The sequence below is a fragment of the Halyomorpha halys genome, unplaced genomic scaffold (assembly GCF_000696795.3).
Source record: "Halyomorpha halys isolate HHAL.00 unplaced genomic scaffold, Hhal_1.1 Scaffold69.1, whole genome shotgun sequence".
NCBI classification, from domain to species: Eukaryota; Metazoa; Arthropoda; class Insecta; order Hemiptera; family Pentatomidae; genus Halyomorpha; species Halyomorpha halys.
In genome coordinates, this window is record NW_027108206.1 from 848,603 (window position 1) to 856,432 (window position 7,830).

A 7,830-nucleotide genomic window follows, 5' to 3' on the forward strand; every position below is an offset into this window, starting at 1 on the left:
AAATCAAGTCTCTTAGATACCTGGTTCTTTCTTTCACTTCTGGTTACAAATATGGATTCCATGAGTTGAATAGATGGCCGTTTTAAAGCATATGAGATTATGATACTGAGTTAATAAGTTGTGACTGTTAAATTTGCTTACCCCTATTTGTAGACAGGAGAATTAGAACTGAATCTGCCTTCTGCTTCTATTAACTTAGTAAAACGTTTCCTAAAAATACAGAAAGGCCATGAAAATGTTAGATTTCTTCTTACCATTTAGTCATTTTAATTCCTAATTATCTAAGACCTCAGATTTGGGAGGCCTTGTCTGCAATAAAAAAAAATTGCTTTCAAAGCCTTCTACACTATGATGCTATCCTCCAGCTGAAATATTTAGATATTTATTCATCACTAACGTCTATATATAATATATTAGTAGTACGGGAAGATATTGAGATCGTGAAAAATTTCGAATTTGAGTTTTCGTTGGAAATATTTGTTTTGAATACCTCCCCCCCCCCCCCGAGTCCTAAAATATTTAGTTTCGCAAAATGGTCTGTGTATATAACCGCCTAGCTAAAAAATGAAAAAAATCATAATAATCTGTCAGTGCTTAAGTAACGCCTAGGATGTGACGGAAACATTTTCGATAAAATCGACCGACCGGAAGTGTAAAATAATTGATTTTTCACTCTTTTTACATTTTCTACAGAATAAATCTAACGATTTTGATTAGATTCGGCGAATCAATGATAAATTAAGTTTTCCTTAATACCAAATAGGTTTTATCTTCATGTTTCATTGAAACAGTCTAATAGGGTTCAAATGCAAATTTTTCAAAATATTTTACTGTACCAGTAGTTTGGTTTATTAGAAAAAAAATACTAGTTCTCATTGTTATCAATAGTAAACAATGGGTAAATACAAAATATTAAAGAATTTTATGAATAGCTAAAGTAACTTGTACTTTAGTATTTTTTAATTCCTATTATATCACTAATAGTCATCCCTATCATGAAAAAAATAAGTATTAGTATTATAACCACACTAGTTTCTACACTTGTACTATGAACTAATACTATTTGCTTTCATTATGAAACAGGGCCCTAGAGGATCTCTGAAATACCAAGTTTTATAACAATAGAAATTAGATTTTTTGTTCATAATTTTTATACGTCACAAATAAACTCATTCACAAAGACCTTAACCTCCCATTCGTTACAGAATTGGCCCAAAACAGATATGCGTCTTTTCATTCCAAACTCCTTAACCATCCTAACCCATTAATTCTTAATCTTTCATCCTTGACAATCTCTGATAATCCTCCGAGGCGTCTGAAAAGAAGATGGCCACGAGACCTTCTAGTTTAAATTAATGTTTGACGTACCACCAATGGGTGGTTCCCTTCCCAGGATTTTCAAGTGTATATGAAACATACTACATATTTACCTATTGTATTATTTTGTACAGTTGTAAATTACAATAAATAAACAATAAAAAATAAAAAAAATAATTTTTATCATCCCTAGCCTTCAGATTTTTTTTTTACTTACAAAAGTAGCATTAACTTAACACGAGCCCACTGATCTACACAGAACTTGGGTGACGTATGTAGGTTAGTAATTGAAAATTGTATGGTACGCACACCGCAGATTTTTTAGTTCTAGGGCCACACCATCGTTTACATCAGTCCTTTTTAACATTCTTATCTTACCTATATTTTCTCATAGAATGTATATTATCATTGACTATTCACATATTGTTAATTATACGCCGTTTTGCAACTCTCAGGCGTTTTTTAAATACTGCTCTATTTAACTATCTTAAGTCTCCTCTTCCCGTTTTAAGCAAATATTTCAAATGTAATCTAGGACCGTCGCTCCGTGGGGGTCTTAGTGGGGCGGGTCTAGCCCGGGAAGGATGGCCTTTTTTCGTGTTCTGCTCTTGTAAGATTCTGACAAGTCGTACATCGATCAACCTACTCGCTATAATTGTCTATTTGAAAAGTCAAATAAGTCTACCACAGAGGGCGGGAATGGCGGGTTTCACACCGTTTTCCATTTTTAAATATTGCTCTGTTTAACTATCTTAAAGTCTCCTCTTCCCGTTTTAAGAAAATATTTCAAAAGTGATATAGGACTCTTGCTCCCTGGGGGCCTTAGTGGGGCGGGGTAGGAAATGATTACTCATCATTTCTGCAGGACGTCACTCGCTATAATATGGTTTGCAAGCAATTCTAACCGAACGTTGGTTTTCTATAAATTTCCAAAATACATTTTTTAACTTGCTCACTGATTTTTCTTCTAGGTAATTTGACCTTGGATATTCCTGGGGGATTCTAGTGGTCTAGATCACTTCAAAATTCCACACCTTAGTACAAAATTTAATGCGATGTGCGCATCACAGAACTTTAATTTACCTCCATATATACGTCCCCAAGTTTAGTGTAGATTGGTACGCTCGAGTTAGAGGTTTCATTTTTTTTTTTTTGCATTTGCATTTGCATTTGCGAAAAAAAACATCTAATGATTTTTAAATCTATTGAAGAAGAAGGCGAAAATTATAAACATTTTTTTTTCTGTTGTAAAAATTGATATTTTAGTGTTTCTTGATGTGAAAAAAACGAATTTAAATTCAGTTCTTACTATGAAGCTGTAAGGCAATCGGGAAAAATCTTACTGCCTCGGGCTTTTCCGTTTGAAACGGACGTTTCTATTTTTCCATTTTTCTCTTTTTTGGTTATCCATAAAATTCCTTAATATTTTCTGTGTATCTATCACTTCTTATTTTTAAGAATGAAAATTGTTTATTTATTCCAAACAAACAATATTGAAGGAACTTTATAGGAAGATTTCTTAAAAATTTGTAATTTAAGCCTTATTCAATGAGGGTAAGATCTACCTGATATTAAAAACCATTTTTATTTAATTTTCTTTTTGAGCTAGACTGACACCGTAAACACCACCATGTAATGTGCGGTTATTTGAACTAAGGCGATCGATCCTTAAACGTCCATTTCCGTCATAAACCAACACTTCGACCAACACCTCTCCTGGAATAATCAAATTTCCCAAAACACGCGCAAATTCATAACTGTACTCAAACAATTCATAAAATTCCGTAATTCCATTCCTCAGAACACCCGTGAGCTCCTAGTATCCTCTCTCGTCTTCCCCCACTTCGACTACGGTTCCTTGGTCTATGGAAGATTACCTGCAGGTCTAGTGTTGAGACAGAAGAGACTCATGAATTGTTTTATAAGATTTATCTTTGGGTTCCCAAGGCGCTTTCTAGTCTACCGCTGGTATACCGAGTTGAAGTGGCTCTATCCAACCTCCCGAAAGCAATGCCTCCTTGGTATTTTTCTATTCCAAGTTCTTAAAATCAAAAAACCTACCTAAATCCTTGATCTCCTCACTCTTCGTTCATCCATCCACTCATTAACACCAGATCCCAACCGAGTGATTTACATATGCCCTCTTATAGAACCGCCTTCTTCGGCAAATCCTTCGTCATACGTGCAACTTCATTCTGGAATTCTCTTCCCATCTCCATTCGCCAGTCCTCCTTCATTCTTTCCTTTAAACAACACCTATTCCTCCACTTATTGTATAACCAAACCTTCACATCATTGTAATAAAATAAATAGGCATATATTGATTAACATTATAAACAGTAGTTGATACCCCAATATCCCAATGTAATTTCATTTTACTATCTGAAAACTTCTGAATGCTTCCCAGACAAATATCTTAATGTATGAACCATGAATTTATTCTTAGGGGACATATGTCCCAGAATGAAATTATTTTTTCATTTCATAAACTCGAATACGAAATTGTGCACGGTCGCAAAATGTTCCTTCTTCACATATTCAAAATATTGTAAGTAAAAGTAAAAAAACGGAAACATTAAATGATGAAATGAAAAAATTAAATCTGTTTAACTGAGGCCGGGTTACGTATACATATTGCTATTATAACAACAAAAGTAAATATTGCTATAAAAATAATTTTTCAACACAATTCCTTCATTATGGTTTTTTTTTTAAATTTTATTGAAGAAGATTAATACAATCTGCTATAAATTAAGGGTATTAAGTATAAGTGTTCAAATATTCTTTCATACAATATGTACAGATATAGAAGAATAACAGAAAAAAAAAACACTAAAAAGGGAAAAAAATGTAAATGATAAAAATAGGACTCACTGAATTAAAAGAAAAAAATTAATACAATAATAATAACAAAAAAGAAATATATAAATAAAACAGAATACTATCATGATTTGTATAATTTAAAAAATGAATCTATATAAAAAATGTAATAAAATAATAAAAAAAAAAAAAGCTAATGTATAAGACAAAGACAATTAAATTATAAATTGAGCAGCTATCAATAATAATAATGTCAACAAATAAATCAAGTTTTAAATACAATTCAATATTTATGTGGCTAAGAATTCAATTTTTGTTTTCTTCTCGTAAATTTAGTTTGGATAGGTTATGATTTTCATACTAAATGAAAACTAACCGGTTCCAGCGTCCTAAAAATTCTGTGAAAGAGTGAAAATGATTCATGGGAAAAAAAATAAAGCTATTTATTTCTATATCCGGGAGCGCGGTAGCAGCGTGGTAAGGCGCGAGGCTTCTAACTCCAAGGACCCTAGGTGGAATCCGGCTAGCCAGAATATTGTTTTCTGTTACGCTGTATCCGTGAGACAACTCCTGTGGGTTCTAGAGCCCTCCTGGGGTTCACCCAGCCTCATAAATTGGGTACCCTTAATTGGATAAAAATCTGGCGGTCGTGCATAATTTTGACCAACTCACCTCCTTGCACAACCTTTGGTCTAGTAACAATACTTCCTTACAAATTACTGAACCCATACATGGGTTGTAGTGGTACAGATTTTAATTTTTTTTTAAATTTCTATATCTGAGAACGCACTTTTATATATGTCAGATATATAGTGCCGAGCAGGCATAAGCGAAATTGGGGAAGGTCAACTACCAGAATGCTTGCTAAATCTCTCTAAACAAACCCGAAGCTATTAAGTTGAATTGGAAGCGGGATATGTATATGTGGGAAAAAAGTTTTTAAGTTGGTCTACTTTTATTTAGCTGCGAAACATCGGAATAAATAAACTTTCCCACTCTGGCTATAATAGGTTGGTAACCTATAATGAAAACCCGTTTCCCCTGCCTTATGTTGGAGAATATAAGGACATTGAACTCCAAATGAAAAGGGAAAAAAAAATCAAATTTAGCATTTCAACCCAAACTCATGTATATTATATGAAGCTGAAAAAAAAAAAAAAAAAAATCGCCCAACATACGCTCCAAACCTCAATATTATCTTCCTGGACTACTAATTGAACTTTTTAATGATCGAAATAAAAATACAATCTTTATATCAATTCATCTAAATAATTAACTCTCGAGACTTTACTTTATTCCTAATATTGCTTAAAAGTTTCAAAATAAAACCAAAATTATTTTCATTTGTTGGCGTTTCACCCCACTTTGCAGAGCTTCATCATGTTAAAAATATAAAAAACTACTAAAAATATTTTGACATAGTAGGATAATAAGATGAAAAAAGGTAAATTAAGGTTGGGTCAAAATTGTGTAAAAATAAGTAAAAAGAAAATTATTTACAAATGAAAAAAAAGAATAAATAAAATAGTAATAATATAAAAAAAACAATATAAATATTTTAAAAAATACGCAAACTATAAGGTTAAAAATGAACTGGAGACGACATTCTTAACCTTATAGTTTGCGTATGTTTTTTTAATCTTCTTATCATTATTTATTTTATATCAATATTATTTTATTTATTCTTTTCTTTCATTTGAATTTATTCTTTTATTTTTACATAATTTTAACCCTACTTTTTTTTTATTTGCAACTGTACATAAAATACAACAAGTAAGATCATAATGGTATGATACAGGCATGTAGAGAAACTATCTTTTACCTTTTTGTATCTTATTATACTACTTTGTCAAAATATTTTTAATTTTTTGTATCTTTTTAGCCCTAAGTCTCTACAAAGTGGGGCGAAATGTTGGCAAAGTTTAGTTGTTAACTATTTTTGTTCTCAAAACTATTGTTGTTTTGTTTTTAGCCCTGAAGAAGGCTAGAAACTCTAGCCGAAACGTCGTCACATTAAAATAAGTTAATCATACTTATTTGAGTTTTTCATTGACCGCACCCCCAACCATCTTCTCCTCATTTATCATCCACGGTCAACTATCTCTCATAATTATTTTTGTTCTCTTTTGACCCCTGACCATCTACTTCATAATTTGAAATTATACGGTCAATTATTTTTATATGTTTTAATACACAAAAGTATTTTCATTATTATTCTTGTATTAATGTTGGTTACCATGAATTGTATGTAATGTTTCTATTTATTAATCTTAATTGGAATTCTATACAGTTTAGCGCTTTAGTTAAGAAAACTATTTTTTAAAAAAATTAGTTGAAACTTTTTTCCCCTGTTTAGGGCATGACAATGAAAACTGTAAAATCTCGAAATGTTTTATGATTGATATTCAAGAGAGAGAGAAATGCTTTATTCATTCATGCTGCCCAAATACATCGGGTTGCTACATTACACAGCATACTTATCAATCCGTGATCGGACATGAATTACATATTTTTACATTATATAATAAAATAGAAAGAAAACTTTTTTTTTTCCCCACAGTTTTCTTTTACAATTACAAATTTCAGTTTACAAACCAAATACAAACATTTCAATTTATTCCTTTTTTTTCTTTTCCCTTCTTGTCCATTCCATTTCACAATTTTTATTTCATTTAAATGACAAAATTCACTCTCCCGAATTCCCCCTCTCAGATCCTCCCCAGTGACCCGCTAAACAAATTCACTATCAGACGGCAGTGTGAGATCAAAGCAGAGAAATGCTAGTCACAGCAGTAGCTCAGTTTACAGTAAAACAAAAAAATAAATACATTTTACCAAAACAAGACTAATACATAGATTGAAAGGAAAATATAATAAAAATTAGGTTAAAAGAAATACTAGATTGGTTTCCGCTTGAGAATAGGTCATACTCTCCTCACGCACTCTCACCTGATCAGAAAACTGCCACCTCCAACGTGCAAATATTGTCAGTCCATTCATTACGAAGAATATTCAGATGGAATGTAGCAAAAAAGTAGCGAACAGGGACTTTCCAGAATATTCTAGTAAAAAGTGTGAACGATTGGTTAAGGCTTCATCGGACAAAAGAGGGCTTGGAGATTCAAGTCAGATTCAAGATTTAAGTAAAATCCGTTGTAAATTAACTTTCAAATAGATTGGATTACAATTATTAATTTGATGTTTCTTGTTCTGTTGCGACATCTTGCATAGCCACCTTGATTATAATATGAAGATGATCCAACTGATAAGAACTATTCATTAGTAATTGACGTTCAGTCCACTTTGCAGGGTTTCATCAGGGTCCGGATATATCCGGATTATTTCAAAGCGATAAAAAAAACTAATTTTTCATTTGGAGCTCTAAATCTTAAAAAGTAGGAACAACACAAGAAAACCTAAGAGAACGTCATTTAAAGAAAAATAAATTTGCTAAAATATGAGCCCTAATAGAGTTATTTACGTTGACTAGTTTTCGAGATATAGCTTTTTAAAAAGCAACATTCCATAAAAACTACTGAAAGATCGGTAGTTAGTGAATTTATTTTGAACAATTTATATCTCAAAAACAATTTGACGTACAGATGTCTATTAGCACTCAAATTAAAGCTAGTTTAACGAGCTATAAAGTAGTTTATAATGTCTATCTTCGTAAGAGTAGCGGTTTTCATGATA

The 7,830-nt window shown here is 31.8% G+C and overlaps 1 protein-coding gene across 1 annotated transcript in view; it reads left to right on the forward strand.

The window, feature by feature from the left end:
• The window catches only part of LOC106692740 (serine protease inhibitor dipetalogastin), a gene marked incomplete at its 5' end in the record, with an annotated part of 82,673 nt that overhangs the window by 44,735 nt on the left and 30,108 nt on the right, over positions 1–7,830 (forward strand).